Source organism: Anabrus simplex, chromosome 1 (assembly GCF_040414725.1).
Source record: "Anabrus simplex isolate iqAnaSimp1 chromosome 1, ASM4041472v1, whole genome shotgun sequence".
In the NCBI taxonomy this organism is placed as follows: Eukaryota; Metazoa; Arthropoda; class Insecta; order Orthoptera; family Tettigoniidae; genus Anabrus; species Anabrus simplex.
This window is the reverse complement of record NC_090265.1, coordinates 295,054,644-295,077,511: the sequence shown is the minus strand read 5'-3', so window position 1 is coordinate 295,077,511 and position 22,868 is coordinate 295,054,644. Positions and strand designations below refer to the sequence as shown.

The window sequence follows — 22,868 nt, the reverse complement described above, 5'->3', positions numbered from 1 at the left end:
ATTTGCTAGTGTTTGAGCTGTGTTTTGTAAATATATCACAATAAGTATTGTGTCATCATATATGACGAACTCTCTGATTAGTGGTTGGTTCAGACACCCGGGAACCCCAATATTATTGGCGTCACCGAAGCCTCCTCAGTAACCTTAGCTCTGGAGAGCGCCATTCCGTAGTTGAAATTTGAGCAGTACGGATGTACCAACTCTGTATTTCTGTGGTAAAGATTTGAACAGTGCGGATGCATTAACTCTGTGTCTGGTGATCGCGATTAACGTTGTGTTATTCCAGAAATAGTAACTGGTTCTCATTGATACTTTAAATTGTGCAGTCGCAATATTTACTGTACTTGGGTAAATGAAATAGTATAATTTTGGCAGAGTTTACCTTCAATTGATAAAGACGGTGTAGTGACCGCTGAGTAACAAGTGTAGTGGAAACGTGCTATTGTTTCACTATTTCGCGACGGGCGCGTATTCGCGTGGAACTTCCATACCGAACCGTGGGCTGCTTTTTAAACTGTATTTTTACCCTTTTTACCCTTTAAGTGAAGTGTGTAATATATATGTGAATCAGTGTGTTTAGCTGATCTGGTAAAGAAAAGAGTATTTCGGCTCGCAGCATTAAGCAGCGAAGAGATTATCAACTATAGTCTTCTGTGTTCCAGTGAATTATTTTCCAGCAAGATGATGGATACGCCTGCAGAGGAAGGAAGTGCATTCACACATGTTAAGGATGTGATTAACATGGAGTAGATCCCAAAAGCAGTGGGGATGTAAGCTGCTATCCTGGTTTTCCCGAGAGTCGTGTAATATAAAGTAAGACGCATGTATTATTTATGGCATGATATGTAAGTTATGTTAAGGTACTAGGGCAGTGTAGATAGAATTTTTATTTTCATGTAGAGTAAGCCTGACGGCATGTGTTTGTTTAATTTTGTTACTATGATAGATTCGGATACGAGAATAATGCATGTTTATTTTATTTTCATTTTGCTTTATGAGTGGATGTTTGGGAAAATGAGGGATTGATAGGATCAGTTGTTGTTTATTTGTGTATATTACTTAGCGTAGGATATTACGAGTTTTCCTTAAATATATATGCTAGAAGGGCTAGATCGACAGGTTCATTTTTATATTACGTCAAACACGTATCAATTCATTTTATTTCGGTTATTCAGAGAGACAGGTATAGCTATTTTGCATGATGCATGGTTTTACAGAAGCTGCCAGAAGGAGCTGCAGAACGTCGTTGTTAAAATAAGATCTTTGAAGTTAAGCTGGATTCTGTTTGCCTGGTGGTCTGCCAAGGACTCGAACTGCGTCTCGTTATGTGGAAAGGCCAGTGGGATTCATGAGGAATAATGAGATAATAATTGCATGCTGAATTATAATGTATTGATGCAGGCTGATTGTATGCCTGACAAGATAAAGAGTATTGTGCAGATGTGTGTGCCTGCCTAGTGTCTTCTGAGTGTATATTGTGATCAGAATGGACAGTGTTAATTCCAGACTATTGAGTCTGATGTTGTTAAATGGCCCAAGCATGCTAAGAAGGAATGAATATACGTGAGTTTCCGTGTAGCTGATGAAAGGCGTTATCTCATGACAAGCTGATTCCTGGCCTGTGTTTATCTGTATGTGTGAAAGAAACAGTATTTCCTTGTGGCGGCCTCGGGAGACAAAATCCAGTCTTTAGCATAGTGGAGTTCAATATTTCTTTACAGCTCGTAATCTACCCGGAAGTACATGACGGATGACCGCGCTGTTGAGCGCTCAAACGCAGCAGAAGGAGGCAATGTTGTCCATTGCTTTCTTCATGATATCAAGAGTTATTTATATGTTTTTCCCTTACAGGATGATGTTCTACATTGTTATTTGTGATTGTATACCTTGTCTCGTTGTTTTTAAAGGGAACAGCCCGAGTGCTGAAGTATTGTTGGTTTATCTAGTGCTGTCTAGATCTTTTGCTGTGAACCGGGATTCACATTAGAAGCAGTGTAGCATTTAAGACTTTACTCAATATCCGATGTATATATATGTTTAGTTTGATTATTTGAATTGTTGTAAATATAGTGTAGGATTTGCCCCTAGTATTTTGCATAAATTACATAGCGTCCATTGCGTCTTAATTATTTTTCTTTTCGTCGTAACTGTTTTTATATAATGTAACTTTTATTTAATTCTAATTTTGACGACTCTCGGGATTAACTTAACTTTGAAACCGTATCGTTGGGATGCGATAGTGTGAAACTCCATACGGAAATACCACATGGCAGTGTTTGCGTACACTTGTTGCCATACAATATAAACATTGGACTATAAGTAGAAACTCAGTCTTGATTTATATAAATGTTCATTGTTGAACTTGCTTTTTTTAATGTCAATTAACGTTTTTAATTTCGATTTATTTATATACTTTGAGTTCATTTTTTACAAATTTATATTTTTCTTGATTTCATTATTTTTGTGTGATTTGATCGGGGATATTTGTCAATAAATCCATCTTACCCCCTATGATTGTTTCTCATTCGTGTTATACCTCCATTTCCTGTCATTGATTGCTAATTTAGTGTAGAACTTCGACTTTTATCCTGACCCAATCGACAACCAACCCACTCTCTGCCCAACCCTGAGTTAGTCGGATGTTCATACAGGAATGGAGGCATCGTCCTAGAGGGTATTTACCCCTGGGTACGGTACAACATGTCTTTGGACATTCCCGGCACTAAACTTCATACACCATTTAATTTCATTACCATAGACGCCAGTAAATCTACCGACACGAGGATGGCATATTTGAGCACCTCCAAATACCACCAGACTGTGCGGAGACTGAACCTGCAAACTTGAGGTCGGAAGGCTAGCGCTCCGCCAACTGAGCTACTCAGCCCGGTACTAGCAAAATAATTCATCGACCAGTTCGTAAGTAAATTATTCTTAACTAGTATGTAAGCCTGTCTTCGACAGTCAACATTAGTATGTAACATGGAATAGGAAAATGAAATGGCGTATGGCTTTTAGTGCCGGGAGTGACCGAAGACATGTTCGGCTTGCCAGGTGCAGGTCTTTTGATTTGACTCCCATAGGCGACCTGCGCGTCGTGATGAGGATGAAATGATGATGAAGACGACACATACACCCAGCTCCCGTGCCAGCGAAATAAACCGATCATGGTTAAAGTTCCCGACCCTGCCGGCAATCGAACGCGGGACCGCTCTGACCAAAGGGCAGCACGATAACCACTTAGCCAAGGAGCTGGACAATGGAATTGGAAAACTGAAATGAACATGTTAATATTTCTGTCTTACACTTTGCATAGGTGTCAGTCGTGCAGAATCATAACTGATAATGACATTTCCTTATGTACCATATTGAGCGTAGTTGTAGATTGGAGTTGTATTTTGACGTCTACGGATCTGAGAACTCCTGAGAAAACTATACATAGTTGTCCATGGCTATTCACCGGAATGGAGAGATTTATCCAAACTGTATGTGACTTTTATTGCTGTAACTTTATTTCACTGTGAAAGAGAAGGCTGAATTTAGAGGAAATTACCTCCGTTTAAGAACGGATGTTAAGTCAGAATTTTCAAATCTACTCCTGGAATAAAATACGTCCTTCATGAAGTTCATTACAGAATTTTCGCATGATCAATATTTTTTTTTCTACCGAGCTCGATAGCTGCAGTCGCTTAAGTGCGGCCCGTATCCAGTATTGGGGAGATAGTAGGTTCGAACCCCACTGTCGGCAGCTCTGAAAATGGTTTTCCGTGGTTTCCCATTTTCACACCAGGCAAATGCTGGGGCTGTACATTAATTAAGGCCACGGCCGCTTCCTTCCCACTCCTAGCCCTTTCCTGTCCCATCGTCGCCGTAAGACCTGTCTGTGTCGGTGCGACGTAAAACAACTAGAAAAAAATATTTTTGTCTCGCTTTCCGTGAGTCAATCTCAATCTGCTGCATTCTGCATCAGTATTTAGATTGCGAAGCAGAATATATATATATTTTAAATTTGCTTTACGTCGCACCGATACAGATAGGTATTATGGCGACGATGGGATAGGAAAGGCCTAGAAGTGGGAAGGACGCGGCCATGGCCTTAATTAAGGTACAGCCCCGGCATTTGCCTGGTGTGAAAATGGGAAACTACGGAAAACCATTTTCCGGGCTGCCGACAGTGGGGTCCGAACCCGCTATCTCCCGGATGCAAGGTCACAGCTGCACCGCCCTAACCGCACCGCCAATTCGCCCAGTCCAGAGGAATATTACAAGACATCCAACTTTTATGTCTAATTTGAGAGGCGGCATGCCTGAAGAAAGAAGAATTAAGAAATCAATAGGATAACATATCACTGCATAAACATCGTCGCATTCTTTGGATTCAATTCTAATGTATACGGCCTCCCCGCCCCCCCCCCTCCCCCCCAAAAAACGTGTGCATATCTCTCTAGGTTCCTCACATTTAATATTGTATCATACTAATTTGAATTATCAAAATATAACTCACTTCTCACGTAGATGCAAATCATGTAGATGATAATGATGACGATGATGATGATGATGATCTATTGGGTCAACTGTTGCTGAGAAAAGTATAACTGCGAAGATGTTACACAATACCACGCGCACAATCTACTTTGATCAACTGTACGTTATTTTATCGCCTTGAAAAATGTTCAGAAACGCTGAGTTGTTCTACTACTTCCGAAAAACAAATTTACGATGTGAAGAAAACCCAAATACTGTACAATATCTTCTGAAATAAGATTTTGAGAAATTTCAAGAATAAAATGTTGGCCTAATTCTCCATTGCTGAATTTTAGAACCAATTTGTCCGACTCATTGGCTGAACAGTCAGTGTATTGGCCTTCGGTTCAGAGGGTCCCGGGTTCGATTCCCGGCCGGGTCGGGGATTTTAACCTTAATTGGTTAATTCCAATGGCACGGGGGCTGGGTGTATGTGTTGTCTTCATCATCATTTCATCCTCATCATGACGCGCAGGTCGCCTACGGGTGTCAAATAGAAAGACCTGCACCTGGCGAGCCGAACCCGTTCTGGGATATCCCTGCACTAAAAGCCATACGACATTTCGACATTTCATTTCAGAACCAATTTACTGTAGTTGGGATCTACAGCAATTTGCATCCTTTATTTTATTTTTACTTTAAAATTCTTCATTTTGGGCTAGAGTGTACAATATTTTAACACTGACTGAATAGGGGTCGGGAACAGTGAGGATACGAAATCTTGCTGGCACTTGCGTTTGAAGTCGCCTAAAGTGGTCTAAAACATCTGCAGCGGATTTGATTTTCGTTTTAAGTTTCCTTTCGGTTATATGTGAAAAATCCACAGCCTGTTCCAGTCATTCGATCGGGTAAGGAACTGAATGAATGAAGTCCTGATCTAGCGGCAAGGATAGGAATTAGGCTGGCTGCCGAAGCTCGTCGCACACCTCTAGGACAATGATTAATGACTGACTAATGAAATGATATTAGAGGGTGTTGCTGGAATGAAATATGACAGGGAAAACCAGAGTACCCGGAGAAAAACCTGTCCCGCTTCCGCTTTGTCCAGCACAAATCTCACATGGAGTGACCGGGATTTGAAGCACGGAACCTAGTGGTGGGAGGCCGGCGTGGTGCCGCCTGAGAAGTGCATGCATGCCCCTTGGTTTTGTTGCATCTCCTTTCAACATCTCAATAACCTCAAACCATAATACAGAATTATTATCCTATACTTGCTTAAAAGCAAATAAATAAAGCAAGTAATATTGATCAGTAATAGAGAGCAACCGGTATAATATAATACCTTGGTTCAAGTAATATGGCGGCAACACATGTCTGCTCGCTTCAGTTCTGACAACACACAAGTGATGTGTTTTTTGGACCTATCCTATTCTGTTTCCGTTGGCTGACACTGACGATTTTGCTGATATGGTGTCGGGCACAAAACTCGGCTTCAGGAGTGAATACACTGCAGTATGTATCGCCATCTCTCTTTGTCTAGTTGAATGAAGTGAAGATCGTTTTCCGTGGTTTCCCATTTTCACACCAGGCAAATTCAAGGGCTGTACCTTAATTAAGGCCAAGCCCCTTCCTTCCCACTCCTAGCCCTTTTGCTATCCCATCGTCGCTATAAGGCGTATCTGTGTCGGTGCGACGTAAAGCAGCTTGTAAACATAAAAGAAAACTTGAATGAAGTCCCACGAGGACCAAAGAGACGGCCACGTGCCTCCCATGTAAAATAAATTGCGGATGGGTATAGTTTGACTACATGCCAAAGGGTGAAGATGTACACGTCAATATGGAAAATAGCACAATCACTTCAATCAAAGGAACGTCATTTTCTTTAAAAAGTACAAAATTTGTGGTTATGAGTGTTTGATTGTATTGTTCTTGTAAAGAAGAGATAACAGCCTATAGCTGGGGCCAATTTCTGCTGGTAAAACGACCTCATTTTTTCAGTATCGCTGTGAAAAGCTGACGGAATAAGCATTAAATACAGACACAATGGAAGCAGACGTTAACGTTATTACTGACCTACATGAAATTTCTTTTTCGAGCTTTTCCAAAAAAACGATCATAAAATGTAAAACAAAACATATTATAGAATGCTACACTTTTATGGAAGATATTCCATTTTAAGTCCCAAGATCTAAGGAGAATTTACATAAGTGGGTGGCACTTCCCTATCGAAACAGCCTTACGTGATCGCGACGAGCTGCAGACAATCCGACATCTCTCCTGCAGCATCTTGCGTCAATTCTGCTGCACGCTTGAGGAACTGTGTAACTGTGTTATTTTGGCTATGGTACACATAGTGTACATTATTAATTTTATTTTGTGTTAGTAAATTATAACGTACTTCTGACATGAAAAAAGAAGGAAACTGTTTTCCATAAATGGGTCATTGATCTTTATGTTGTCAAAATCAATGTTTCTGAATCCTACGTGATCCTAATATACTCTGCTTCTGATTAAAATCCTTTGAGTAAAAAACAAATGTTCTAGTGATGGTAAAGTATTCTTAAAGTGATGTACAAAGACTTCAGTAGCTGTTCTTAGTGTGGCACGCTAGCGCGCCCTGAAACTGCTTGGCTGTGTGATGAAACAAATAACACATTGGTAAAATTGTGAACACCTGAAAGAACGTATGTGTATTAAATATTTTAATGTTATTTAAAACTTTAGAGGACAGAAAAGATGTCAAGAGAAACTGATAATCTAATAACATGTAGTCATTAATTATATCATCAATGCAACTTAGTGTGAAATGTAGGTTGTTCACATATATTGTGTAATGCAGGGAAGAATCTCTCCAATAGTCATGAACATTCTATAGAGGTCTGGGAGTCATTTTAAAAATTGAGACTGCTGACACCAAGCTATCTCATAGAAAACTGAACTCTGATCGTTCTTCTTCTCCTGCTCTTCTTCTTTTTCTCGGCCTTTTCCCAATTTCGGGGCCGGCACTCGTGTATATTTATCCCAGTTTCATGTCCGGATGCTCTTCCTGACTCCAACCCTTTGTGAAGATATGTATTCACTATTGCGTGTTTTTGTGTTGGTGGTGCTGGTGGTGGTAGTGAGGTGTGTTGTACCGGGAGTCCACAATTAAACTTATGGTATTCAGTGCGGTACAGCACGAGCTGTAATCATCGTAGGAGTCTGAAATTTCGTATATATGCTAACTAAGCAACGCACTCGCGAATTATACCACAAAAATTATTAGTTCCACGTTTCGCCACAAGGCGAAAATATGGTGCTCTAAGCAATGGTAGGCAGGTCAAGACACGAATGTTACTTATGGAGCCGTCATGTTGAGTCTTTAAGCGAGCGTAAGCAAAGGCAAGTGTAGTCGAATTTAGAGTATTTAAGTACCGAGTATTGAAATAAAAACCAAAACTACCGGCATTTTTCATGTAGAATTTGACTGGGCATCTATAGTTCATCCATATATAACTGTATAACAATTAAATGAGATGAATACAACCACAGATATTTGAAAAGCAAGATAATTAAGACAACCTGAATTTCATGTTTTGAAAAAAATTAATAAACAGAAATGGTAATTTACTTCCTTACAACTTGGTCTTATTGTGTTTCCTATTGATATCATCAGTCTAAATGCATAATCTAATTGACAGAAACATAGAAATCTGTACGGTCCCTCTGTTATATTTTTATTATTATCATTAATATTGCATGAAATATTGAACTTAAACTATTTAAAGACAGTTGTAGTAAATCACCTTAAGCATTTCCTATATTAAGAGAGTATTTTTACCGATACTACTTTTCTGAGAGGTTACCCTAGCATGTTGACATGATTCTTGAGTTGAATGCATTAAATTATGTTTGCTAACTGTTGTTATCCATTCTTGTGGTAATTTGCTTGGGTTCAGAGGCAAAAATACGCTTCACATATACAACAAGAGTGATGTTCTTAGCTACTCTAATTAGTTTATGGATAACCCACCGAGCTAAATAGTATAAAGTAGTGATGGTGGTGGTGGTGGTGGTGGTAGTGACTATTGTTTTAAGAGAAGGTACAACTGGAAAGACAATGGTCACGAAGTTCGTGAAAATAGAATACCGTCAGGGTCAGAAAAAAACGGGAGTTGACCAAGGGAGGTGCGATGAGATAGAAAAAGTGATGAGCCTGGCACAAGTAAGTGAAAGCAATGCCAGGACTCAGCTAAGCGCCTCACGGTCGCCAAATCACACTCCAAAGTTGAGTTACTAGGTCCCCATTTAGTCGCCTCTTACGACAGGCGGGGGATACCGTGGGTACTTTGTACAAGGCCGACATTTGTATTATGTTTATGTCAACATCATTGAAAACTGCTGGTCATAATTTGTTGGGCTACGGTCTTCAGTTGACTTTTGGCATGAAAAGAAATCGTGTTAATATTTCATCATCATCATCAGAAGGAGAAGAAGAAGAAGACCGAGCAAGTGGCTGTACGGTTTGGGCCAAGTAAATAAACTTTACGTTCGGGAGATAGTGAGCTCGAACCCCACTTTCGACTGCCCTGAAGACGATTTACCGTGGTTTCCTATTTTCACACATGGCAAATGCTGGGGCTGTTCCTTAATTAAGGCCACGGTCGCTTCCTTGCCACGCCTAGCTCTTTCCTATCCCATCGTCTCCATAAAACCTATCGGTGTCGGCAGTACGTCAATATTGGGCTACAGTTATCATTCGAATCACATGTCTCACTTTTATAGGAGCGATAGATCACTGCGAGCCGGCCCCGTAGTGTAGTGCCTGCCTCTTTCCCGGAGGCCGCGAGTTTCATTCCCGGCCAGGCCAGGGATTTACCAGCATCTGACGGCTGGTTCGAGGTCAACTCAGCCTATGTCATTATAAATGAGGAGTCATCTGATGGTGAGATAGCAGCCCCGGTCTCGAGAGCCAAGAATAACGGCCGAAAGGATTTGTCGTGCTGACCACACGTTAGCTCGTAATCTGTAGGCCTTCTGGCTGTGCAGCGGTCGCTTGGTAGGCCATGGCCCTTCAACGGCTGTTGCGCCATAGAGTTTGGATTACATAACAGCGAACCAGTTTGTATAGGCTTTCATAATCTTTACTCTCTGTGGGTGCGGGTGGTAGAATAACACCCACGGTATCCCTTGCCTGTCGTAGGAGGTGAGTAAATGGGGCCTCAGCTTCTCTTAACTTGGAGTAGCGGGTTGGCGACTACAGGGCCTTTATCTGAGCCCTGGCAAATTCCACTTACTTGTTCCAGGTTCCCTACTTCAATTTTTCCTAAACGACTCTCTTGGGTGGTTAACTCGAATAAATTCCATTATTATTATTATTATTATTAGGTTGAAGCAAGGATGCAAACTACCTCCTATATTTTTTTGTTATTTATTATCTATAGTGGTTCATGGTGTGGGTTACTGTAGTCACGTCCTAGTTCGTGAACCATGGGCAACGTTTGAGTGGCCTAGTAAGTGGCCTGAGTGTCGGGATACCAGCTGCTATGGGATGGGAGTGGGCATCTCGGACATATTCTGAGTCATAGCCCTCCTTGTGCTCAGGCGGCTAGGACTATACAATCCACCGGTGGTCCATAACCCGTTAGAGGAGAGATCCTCACTTGGACCATGTGCAAGTAGGGTAGCATCCTGCTTCATGAATTTACCGAGCTCAGAACATTTTAAGCAAGCCCCGGACCTATGGGAGTAACGGAGTTCCACTCCCATTTGACAGGCTTGGGACTCCTTGGAAACAACTTGGCGAACGAAATGGAATTCGATGGGGAGCTATCAATATTAATGGGACTTATGGAAGGAAGAAAGTATAATTGGGTGAGTCAGCAAAGAGGATGCATCTGGATGTCCTAGGAGTAAGTGATATTCGGGTAAGGGGAGATAACGAGGAAAAGATAGATTATAAAGTGTACTTGACGGGTGTTAGAAAGGGAAGGGCAGAGTCTGGGGTAGGGCTGTTTATCAGGAATACCATTGCACGCAACATAATTTCTGTTAGGCGCGTAAATGAGCGAATGATGTGGGTAGAATTGGCAGTTGAAGGAATTAGGACGAGAATTGTCTCAGTGTCACCATGTGAGGGTGCAGATGAGGAGGAAGTTGACATGTTTTATGAAGCATTGAGTGACATCGTGGTCAGGGTCAACAACAAGGATAGGATCGTGCTAATTGGCGATTTCAATGCGAGAGTTGGAAAAAGAACTGAAGGATACGAAAGGGCGATTTGTAAATATGGGGAAGATATGGAAGCTAATGGGAATGGGAAGCGTTTGCTGGACTTCTGTGCTAGTATGGGTTTAGCAGTTACGAATACATTCTTCAAGCATAAGGCTATTCACCGCAACACATGGAAGACTAGGGTTACCAGACCGACTTCGATTCAGGAAATCTGTTAGGAATGTACGAGTTTTTCGGGGACATTTCGATTATACAGATCACTATCTGATCTGTAGTGAACTAAGTGTCTCTAGGCCTGGGATAGACAAAGTGAAATATGTCTGCAAACGGATAAGGGCAGAAAATCTACAGGACGAGGAAATTAGACAGAAGTACATGGATATGATTAGTGAGAAGTTTCGAACAGTAGACAGTAAGCAGGTTCAGGATATATAAAAGAGAATGGGTGGCGTACAAGGATGCTGTAGTATAAATAGCAAGGGAATGCCTAGGAACAACTGCGTGTAAAGATTGGGAAAGGCGAACATCTTGGTGGAATGATGAAGTGAGAGCAGCTTGTAAACGTAAAAAGAAGGCTGATCAGCAATGACTCTAAACGAGGGCCGAGGCAGACAGGGAATTGTACGTACGAGGTAGATGAAAGAAACGGAGCGAAACAAATTGTTGTTGAATCTAAAAAGAAGTCTTGGGAAGATTTTGGTAATAACCTGGAAAGGCTAGGTCAAGCAGCAGGAAAACCTTTCTGGACAGTACTAAAGAATCTTAGGAAGGGAGGGAAAAAGGAAATGAACAGTGTTTTGAGTAATTCAGGTTAACTCATAATAGATCCCAGGGTATCACTGGAGAGGTGGAGGGTATATTTTGAACACCTTCTCAACGTAAAAGGAAATTTTTCTGGTGGTATTGCGCCATAGAGTTTAGATTACATAACACCTTTCACCTTTGCTGTTCGTAGTTTACATGGATCATCTGCTGAAAGGTATAAAATGGCAGGGAGGGATTCAGTTAGGTGGAAATGTAGAAAGCAGTCTGGCCTATACTGACGACTTAGTCTTAACGGGAGATTTCGCTGAAAGCCTGCAGTCTAATATCTTGTAACTTGAAAATGGGTGCAATGTGTATGGTATGAAATTTGGACTTTCGAAGATTAAATTGATGTCAGTAGGTAAGAAATTCAAGAGAATTAAATGTCATATTGGTGATACAAAGCTGGAATAGGTCGATAATTTCAAGTATTTAGGTTGTGTGTTCTCCCAGGATGGTAATATAGTAAGTGAGATTGAATCAAGGTGTAGTAAAGCTAATGCAGTGAGCTCGCAGTTGCGATCAGCAGTATTCTGTAAGAAGGAAGTCAGCTCCCAGACGAAACTATCTTTACATCGGTCTGTTTTCAGACCAACTTTGCTTTACGGGAGCGAAAGCTGGGTGGACTCAGGATATCTTATTCATAAGTTAGAAGTAACAGACATGAAAGTAGCGAGAATGATTGCTGGGTCAAACAGTTGGAAACAATGGCACAAGGGTACTCGGAATGAGGAAATAAAGGCTAATTTAGGAATGAACTCGATTGATGAAGCTGTACCCATAAACCGGCTTCGGTGGTGGGATCATGTGCGGCGAATGGAGGAGGATAGGTTACCTAGGAGAATAATGGGCTCTGTTATGCAGGGTAAGAGAAGTGGAGGGAGACCAAGACGACGATGGTTAGACTCAGTTTCTAACGATTTAAAGATAAGAGATGTAGAACTAAATGAGGCCACCGCATTAGTTGCGACGTTTAGTAAATTCACAGAGACTTGCAGACTGAACGCTGAAAGGCATAACAGTCTATACTGATAATGTATGTATGTATGTATGTATGTATGTATGTATGTATGTATGTATGTATGTACGTATATATGTATGTGTATGTATGTATGTACGTTATTATCTCTATATGAAGAGGGCATAGTGGGGGGAAATGGGCTTGTTTGTGTTAGAGGAGCAAGAGATTCCGGGCCTGATTTTTGCGGATGATGTCCTCCATACTGTGTGGCCAGTACGGGAGCAAGATTAATGTGCAACGAATGCATAAAGGTAGATATCTTATAGAGAGCGATAATTTACTGGTTAAGATTGAAAAGAGGAGAGGGAGGTCAACTCCTGCAGATAGCATACCGGCATTAGATTAAACGCAGGTATGGTGAATATTGGGTAGATAAGGTGAAATGTAATTTGGAGAGGCTGGGTTTGAAGCATTCCTGGGAGAGAGACTGGGTAAAGTAAAAAGAAACAAATTGGAAGAATATTATAAGAAGAGTGAAAGATATTCAAAAGCAAGGTCTGGAGGTTGAATGCAGGAGTACAGCTTCCCTCATGATGTTTAGTAGAATAAGCCAAGTGATTAACATGCAGGTTGGGAGCGTTAACAGAACGGTAAGAAGAGGTCTGATATGGTGGTTGTTGGGTATCTCCATGAATAAATGGTGGCCATTGGAAAAGGAAAATACGATATGTATGTTGTGTGGGAATAACAAGAAGATTTTAATTTGTCAAAGGCTTGTAAGGGAACTCTAATTATTAGAAGAAAGTTCATGAATGAGAGTCAGTTCGCTGCATTAAAGCAGGAATGTAATGGTCATCAAATTATAGGGTGGTTGGGTAAAGAATGGAAAAACACGACTAACTTAAGTAGATTTTTTAGATGTAGTTAGGAAGACATGTCTAAATAGTGTAAAGGAAAAGTTAAGGTAAGAGTTAGTAAGTAGGTAGCAAAGTAGCTTCATTTGTGTATAGTGTGTAAGGAAAAGTCCAGTTACTAAAAGTCAAGTGTTAAAGAGTGTAAGGGACTCTACGGCATTAGAATACTCCAGTTACTAGAAAAACTCATGAATGAGTGTTAATAGTGTCAAAAAGTAGTGTCAGTGAGATGCCTTAATCAGGTGTCCGTTAGGTGCCTTAAACTGGAAGACAATTTCTAAAGTGTTAAGAAGTAGATTTTAGAAGAATGTGTTAAGTGCTTTAACACAGCAAAAGAAAAGAAGTTCGGGAGTGTGCTCCCCTAACTAATAGTTATCCGAGCTGGGGTAGTCAGAGAGTGTATCTACACGGGTGATAGTAGACAGTTGAGTTACCTATCCGAAAAGATTTTGGAAAGATGTAGACACAAGGGGACGAATCGGAGGGTGGGCCTGAACCGACTCTTAGCGGCTATCCGTAAGGCTGGAGAGCGTCAAGTCAGCTGAGATTGTTGACGTAGGTACATGAGTTATGGTCCCTGCCTACAGTTTCCGAGACGGCAAGTAATGTTCACTCAAGACCGCTCGAGGAAACCAGATATCAATTTTAAACGGAAATATTATCGTGTCACAAGACACAAGGAATGTGTTTGTTCCAACCTTAAGACTGTAAGTAACTGATTAATGTTATCATGTCCCAAGAAACGATGAAGGCTACCGCCTACTAATATGACTAATGTGTTTGTCCCAATTCTAAAATTGTAAATAGTTACTTATTGCTGTCATGTTTCCAAAGGAAAGCTGCCACCAACTAATGTACTTATCGCTTGAGTTAACAGCTACTTCCTCTTATTGACTATTTGTCCCTTATCTTATGAGGGTCATACTGGAGCCAGTGGCACTATTGACCTAAACCAACATCCGCTCTAGTGATATTTCTGTCATACTTGTTATTCACTCATTAATGATAAGTAAAAATTATCATGGTATAAAAGCAAGCTCCACACATGTATCGGGGCTCACAACATTAGATTAAGTCTTAGCATGTAGACCACCAGGTCATATTCGTCTTGAGAATAAAACATTGATAAAATATGTGACTTCTTACTCTACCAGTCAGTACTGCGAACAGACGGTCGAATTTGTGACCATTGTATTAAACGACTACAAAAAAACTTATCTGGGGTCCGCTCCGGGATAGGCAAGCCGTCTATCCTAGCCAGATGGACTACAGAGCAGATTGGAGGTGAGCGACAACTTCTACGAGAGGCTCTCGGCTTTGACCACACTAGTTGGACTTTCCTGCTGCCCGCCTGCCGATCCGCCAGCTGCCTATCCGTCCAAACTGCCGCAACTGACCAATAGAGGGAAAGCCGCCGACTATTCACTGCAGTCCGAGGATGCTGAAATTGCTGTTCATCCTTTCAAGCCTGTAAGTGAATATCAACAAATTTTTTCAATGTGCTATTTCTAAATACGTGCTAACGGTAAAACAGCCGCCTTCACTATAAGTGCCATCGGTAAATTGCCGCCTTCACATTTAGAAATGTTATTCTGTGAGCCCAAGTTCACAATAGCCTGGTTCATTTTTTAGTTCAATTAAGTTCAATTAACTTAAGTAATAAGAATAATACAATTATTCGAACACTAAATAAGCATATTTCCTTTCAATTGAAATGAGAATTAGTGAGATCGAATAGATGCGTTGCTTTTTCAAACGTCAATTGAATTAAATCCAACCAACACAATAAATAAGCATATTTCCTTTCATTTGAAATGAGAATTAGTGAGATCGAATAGATGCGTTGCTTTTTCAAATATCAATTGAATTAAACCAATGAATTACTAATTAATTTATATATATTTATTTCAATTGAATGTGGATTAGTAGGATCGAACAGATGCGTTACTCTTCACAATCAATTACATTAGGTAATTAATTAAATAATTGTATTTACAGCAAAATATTTTTTTTAAGAAATGGAAGAAGAATTACTCTCTAAGTTTGAATATGCCCACATACAATTATTGCCAGAATTTGATGGCAAATATTCTTGTAGCCTAGATTACTTTATTGCTAGGTGCGACTCATTTCTGAATAACTTCAGAAGAGTAGCAGCAGTCCCTCATGCGGACTTAATTAACGACTTCCTATTCAATGTAGTGAAATAAAAACTGATAGGAGAAGCACGAAGTATACTAGATTTAGATGCTAACACTAACTATGTCAGATTCAAAGAAAAGCTGGTATCAAAATACGGAGATGTAAGAAACGAGCGACTTCTGCTCCAAGAAATTTCTAACTGTTCCCAAAAGCATAATGAATCTCACACCAATTACCACGAACGATTGGAAGCATTAATTCTTAGATATAATAGCCTGTGTAAACTCAACCATAGAGATCAGGTTCTCGACTTGAAGTTGAGAGAAATAGAAGAATTAGGTCTGAGCACATTTCAAGCCGGAATATTAGAACCATACCGAGCATTCTTACGTTACGCTCATGTCTCAGATTTAAGTCATGCACTTAGAATTTGCAGATCTTATGATAATGATAGAGCACATGAGAGCTATAGGGATCAATTAAGAGGAGGACATAAGCAATTTCTCTACAAACCTATTCCCAAACACTTGCCTAACAACCTCATTAACACAAATCACAATCCATTCACACCTCAGAGTTTCTTACCGAGGTCAGTTCCTCAATTTACGCATAATACGCATAACCCTCCACCACAGAACACACAAAGTCAACCCAACAATCAGACCAACTTTGTCTCGTCCAATACACAACCACAAATTCCTCAGCAAAGAAAAACAATACCCATGAGGCCATCACAGCCGACAAATCGCCCTTACCCTACTACGAATAATATGGGGAGACGTTTCGCTCCGCCAGATCGAAACCTTCCAAGACCCATGTCAGGTGTCTCAACAATCAGAGGTAACTTAAAATTCTCACGCAGAGAATTCTCAGCGCACAGAATTTGAAAACTGTCAGTCTGAAATTCCACATGCCGAAGAATTGGAACAAGATTTCCAATACAGCTACGACTCATATTTAGAGTCAGTAGAGCAATTAGAGTCAGAAGCTGAAGACCACAATTTTTACCCAGCCGTCACGATTGAAGACCTAAACAATATTTATAATGCAACTCAACTACCATTTATTAGTTTGCACGGACTTAAAATCCTAGTTGATAGTGGAGCGTGTACTTCTATCATGAATCCAAGCGTAGCATTCGCATGCTTTGCTGATCATTTATTTAAGGAACCATTTTGTATTCAGTCAGTTTATGCCAAAACAATAGGCAATGATAATGTAAACTTTCCTATTTTTTCTGAATACAATATTGACTCTCCTGTAAAATTTCGAGTAAAGAAATGGCATAAATATGTCGATGCTTTAATTGGTACCGCAGATTTCGCCAGACTAGGCGCAAAGATAGACTACAGTACGAACATACTTACTGTATCAGGACACGAAATACCACTTCATTTTCACTCGCTTACCGAGCAGAAACTCACACAATCTGCCGAAGAATCACACTTCATCTCAATTCCAATTAACATTAAACCGGGAGATGTACACATTCCCCAATTTTAGCATAATGGACTTCACTTTCCTGACGCAATCCTGAATGCGAAGTATTATCAAGTACTTTACCCAAGCAAGACACATCAAAAACTAAATTTCAATGAGCCCATATTGGTCGAACCAATTGAAAACGTGGACATTCAACCACTAGAAATCAATTCCACAACTGATAGAGACATAAAGGAATACCTCAGAACACAACATATAAATTAGCTAGAAAGAGACGCTATTCACAGTCTCTGTTCTAAATACTCTGATATATTTTAATACCCTGGTTGCTATTTATCGTTTACCAATGCAGTAAAACATTACATACGGACTACTGACGAAGAACCAGTATACCAAAGAAACTATCGATATCCACCTCATTTGAAAGAAATAATTAACAAGGAAGTAGAAACACTTTTAGAACAAGGCATAGTAGTTCCTAGCGAAATCGCCTTATTGTAACCCAAACAATATTAAAGCAGTCAAAGAATATCCCATCCCAAAAACCAACAAAGAGATTAAGCAATTTCTCTGACCGGCCGATTTTTATAGGAGATTTATTCAGAACTTTGCGAAAATTGCACAACCTATAACACGATATTTAAGGAAGGGAGCCAAAATTGATACAGAGGATTCTGAATATCAGAATGCGTTTAAAACACTCAAGACCCCTCTAATAAACACCCCTGTCCTAAGCTATCCAGGTTTTAATGAATCTTTCACTCTGACAACTGATAGTTCAGACTTCGCAATTGGAAGTGTTCTCTCACAAAAGGGACATCCTATTGCCTACTATTCACGGACACATCGTAAACCCAACCGAACGAAGGTATTCAACTATCGAAAGAGAATTACTCGCCATAGTAGATAGTTGCAAACATTTCAAGCCCTACCTATATGGAAGGCATTTCCAAGTAGAAAGTGATCACAGACCACTACAGTGACTCTTCACTTTGAAAGACCCGAGTTCGAGACTGTATCGCTGGAAAATTAAACTAGAAGAATTTGATTTCGATATCAATTATCTAAAAGGAAAAACAAACTATGTCGCGGATGCCTTATCTCGCATTGAGATATACGCAAACGAAGAAACAGGCTCTAATCTAGCCATAGCTGAGAATGATGGATATCAGGACGACATTGACAATCAAACTATAGGGAAGCCTCTCCCAGTACCGGCCATTTCCCAGTACCGGCCGCCACGTGTTTTTCAGAAACACAGCTAGATGGCAGATGTTCACTGTGTCTGCTACTTAGATACAATGACAAAGGGATGCCCTCCAGAAACCCTCGCGCCTGTGTTCATTTGCTTGAGAGCTGTTGTGATGGGAAGTTGTCATTGTGTTTTCAGTCTGTACTTGCTAAACTTTCAGTCTTTGTGTACCAATCTCTGGTGAGTTGATCTCTATTTATTCATATTTATTTTATTTGTAGTTAGATAAGGTATATATAGTAATCGTAACAGCGTTATTGGTAGACTTGTGATTAAATTAAAAATATATATATGTTGCCGTGTATATTGCCCAGTACCGGCCACGTGTCATTTCCCCAGTACCGGCCATAAAATTAATTTATCATATGATTACAATATAGGATTTTCTTGCTTTCCAGAACTATTTTATCGATAATGGAAGGCAAATCTAAAGGGAAATGGTTACCGGAAAACATGAAAGAGGCAATTCAGATGGTTATGGACGGAAAATTAAGCATCAGGGAAGCTTCAACGCAGTATTCTGTTCCAAGAAATGCATTGGGAGGTAGAGTAAGAGTAATAAGAACTGGTGGCGAAGTGACTCCACAGATGGGAAGAAGAATTGATGCTCAAAAAGAAGATCTTCCTGCAGAAGCAACTTCTTCTTCCAGAGTTGAAATGCTTTCTACATCACAAGAATTTCTGAAGATTGTAGAAGAAATATCCCCACAATCAGATTTGACAGAAAGGAAAATTACCATAAGAAAGAGGAGAAGTGAAAAGAGTGAAATTCTAACATCCACTCCATATAAGAAAATGTTGGAAGGAAAAGACCAGAGATTGAAAGAAAAATGGGAGAAAGCTGATGAAAGAAAGAAAATCAGAGATACAAAAGTGTTTTCAAGAGTAAAAAAACAAAAATAAAACAGTAGAGCTGCGAAGAGACTTAACTTCGAGTCCAAGAGAAAGCAGAATGGTACAGGGCGATCAGGCGATCGAGAAACAGAATGCATCATTTGCCTGGAAACAACGGATGAAGCTTGGGTTCAGTGTGCTTCTTGTCAGGGTTGGGCACATCTTCAATGTGCAGATCAAGAGAACATTGACTTTTACAAATGTGATCATTGCATTTAGAACATTTTTTGTGTATTCCACTGAAATTTTTGAATATCTTGTTTGAACTTTTCATACTTTGATATGCAGGATTTTTTATTTATCGTGTAAAAATTTGACTTTTACGAATGTGGCCATTGCATTTAGAAAATTTGTGTGTTCCACTGAAGTTGTTTAATATCTTGATTGGACTTTTCAATCTTTGATATGTAGGATTATTTAGCGTGTAAAATTTGCTTTATGTATTTGTGTTGTTAATTAAAGTTTTGTAACGTTTCACTGAAGTTTAAATGTGTATTTGTAAAGTATCACTTCCTCACTTTTAAATAATAAGAGAAAGTGTCTGGCTGGCCGGTACTGGGAAACATTTTTTGTAATGTGAGGTTTTTTAAGATTTCTATTTATTGTTGTAATGGACATGCACACTCATTTTCTTCATGTCTACTCAAGGCAATTGTAACAATACTGTATCAGGCTTCTTTTAACTTGATCAGATTTATTGCTGACCATTCTATTTTTGAACAATGAAGGAAAATTATTAGGTGGCCGGTACTGGGAGAAGTTCCCCTACACTCTAACCAGGAGGATCCCATTTTCACGTTAAGAGCTTCCGAAAGGAACTTAAATCAAAACCGCAATCAAATTATTGTAAAATTTGGAAACTCTCCCAAATTAATTAAACAGACACTATTCAGAAAGAACACACGACACTACATGATAGTCACAAAAACAAACCTTTACCAAGACTTGAAAGATCTCTTACTAAAGGTAATAATGACTTCAAACAAATATTCTGTTTTCTTTGATGATATAACCTTAGAAATTCCCTTCATTAGAACTTGCCAGAAACTGTTCACTTCTGAACTCATAATTATCAGAGCATCAAAACTGTTGGAAGATGTAGAAAACTCCGAAAAATAAAAGCATTTAATATTGCAATACCATTCAATTAATCATAATGGAACCTCAGAGACCATAGAACACTTGAAAACCAAGTATTATTGGCCTCACTTAAGAGAACAAGTTCGAAACTTGATTAACCAATGTAATCTATGTCAGCGAAATAAGTATGAAAGACATCCCAACCGGGTTGAGAACCAAGGTCCGATAACAGCAGACCACCCTTTCGCTCGGGTCAACATAGATACATTTCATTTTGAGCAAATACGGATTTTGACAATACTAGATGTATTCACAAAATACGGACAAGCCTACATATTGTCAGATGGCACAGCTCTTGCTGTATTAAATAAGTTACAACTTTACTTCTCACACCATGGCCTGCTTAAAAAGATTACACACGATCAAGGGGGAGAATTTGAAAACAATATTATAAAAGAATATTGTAAAGCCTCAAACATCGAGTATCATGCAACCACTCCACTGAACTCCTCATCTAACTCTCCCGTAGAGAGGTTCAAGTCTACACTGCTCGAAAAACTACGCATTTCAAGAGACAATGACAAGTTCTCTCCTTTTTTTTTTTTTTTTTGGTAGTTGCTTTACGTCGCACCGACACAGATGGTCTTATGGGACAGGGAAGGGCTAGGAGTGGGAAGGAAGAGTCCGTGGCCTTAATTAAGGTACAGCCCCAGCATTTGCCTGGTGTGAAAATGGGAATCCATGGAAAACCATTTTCAGGGCTGCCGACAGTGGGATTCGAACCTACTATCTCCCGAATACTGGATACTGGCCGCACTTAAGCGACTGCAGCTATCGAGCTCGGTTTCTCTCCTATACCCCAACTCTTAGTCAATATCATCATAAATTACAACTCTTCAGTACACTCAACAACCAAAAAACCACCCTTTAATATACTCTATGGACCCTACTATGACGTATTAGATCACGTTTTCTCTCCCACACCAAAAATCAATGAATGCATTCAGAGACAAAGTGACCAATTTCGAATCCTAAATGAAAAGAATCCTAAACCGAACAATCCTACTTTTAAACACTCCTACAAGATCGGAGAAACTGTTTACGTAGCAAATACATTTAGTAAAAATAAAAAGTCAAAGAATTTGTACAATGAAGATACCATAACGAAAATAGAAGGTAATAAAGCACACTGTACTATGAAAAATGGCAAAGTGCATGTCAGAAATTTTAGAGACATGAAACCTAAGAGGAAAATCTCTTCTCATCCAGATTCCTCTCAGGACACGGTTCAATTAACATCAGAAAAATAAAAAACCAGGGATTCTACGCAGATTCACTTGGACCTGCCGTAATAATCAACAAATATCACAAATTCATGTTTCATTTCAACCAAACTAATTTATTCCAATCTTACATTGATACTCAAAATGCAGTTCCATCTCTTATAACGTATTCCCATATCTATCTCAAGAATTAATTAATACACTGAATGATACGCAGGATGAGCTAAATAAACTTCTACCTATAAAACACAGAAATAAACGTGGACTAATTAACGGCCTAGGTAAAGTAATTAAATTTATCTCAGGTAATTTAGATCAAGATGATATAGACAATTTACGAAAATAAATTAAATCACTAAGACAAGGCAATATTAAAGAAATGCAACACATTAATAACCTGTATCATTTAGTAACTCTATTGCTAATAAATGTTATAAAGAAATGAACCATGTCAACCTCAATCTGGGTATAATTACAGATAAGTTAGAGAAGGCAGATTTCAAAATAAGCACATTGGAACATCATCAATACGTGTTGATGTGTGTGAACAAATTAAGAAGAATCATCAAGATTATGGAAGACACCATCAGCCTTTCCTTCAGTGACATAACCAATGTAGAACTGTTTTCTCAAGAAGATGTAGGAAATATTGTAAAACATTTGTATTCTATTCATCCTACAAAATCCCTAATACATGCTGCTCCTTACCACCTGTATGAAAATTTAAAATTCACCAAAACCCAAACAATAATGTTGGATACAGAGTTAATTGTAATCCTTTTCTGTACCTATTACTGATGAAAACAATTATCAATTGTATCAGATTTACCCTGTACCTACTGTTGATAATATTATACTTTTTCCCTCCGAAAAATATTATTTACAAGGACCAACATCAAAATGGTCTACCTTACCATGTATTAAAGGAACACAAACTTATGTGTGTATACATTATACAATAAGAGTAACATCTTGTAATTTAACTAAAACTACTGGATGTGAATTTGCTAGTGCTAAAAATAATGTACAAATATTTCGAGCGCTAAATAATGAGCGTCTCCTTTTCTTTAGTGCTAATCAAGAGACACTGTTACAAACGTGTGACAATAACCAAAAGATTGTACGAGTTACAGTACCAAATATTGTGTATTCAAATGACCCAAGTTCAATTTCCACTATGGGAACCACGTTGGAACCAAAAACAACGAATCACTTAAAGCAATTTCATCTTTTGTATGTACAAAGAGAACTCTATATAAAACATGAAGTAAACATATATTCGCATCTCGATGCAAATGAACTAAAACTAGATTTAAAACCAATTACTTCAAAATATGATGTTGTAAGAGAATTTACTCCAATTAATGGAATAATCATTAGTATTATATTGTGTATTATACTATTAGTATGTAGAAAAA

The 22,868-nt window shown here is 39.2% G+C and overlaps 1 protein-coding gene across 1 annotated transcript in view; it reads right to left on the bottom strand.

Annotated features, from left to right (window-relative positions):
- LOC136864344 (lachesin) overlaps positions 1–22,868 on the bottom strand; it is a 512,637-nt gene that overhangs the window by 486,449 nt on the left and 3,320 nt on the right. The window lies entirely within an intron of this gene.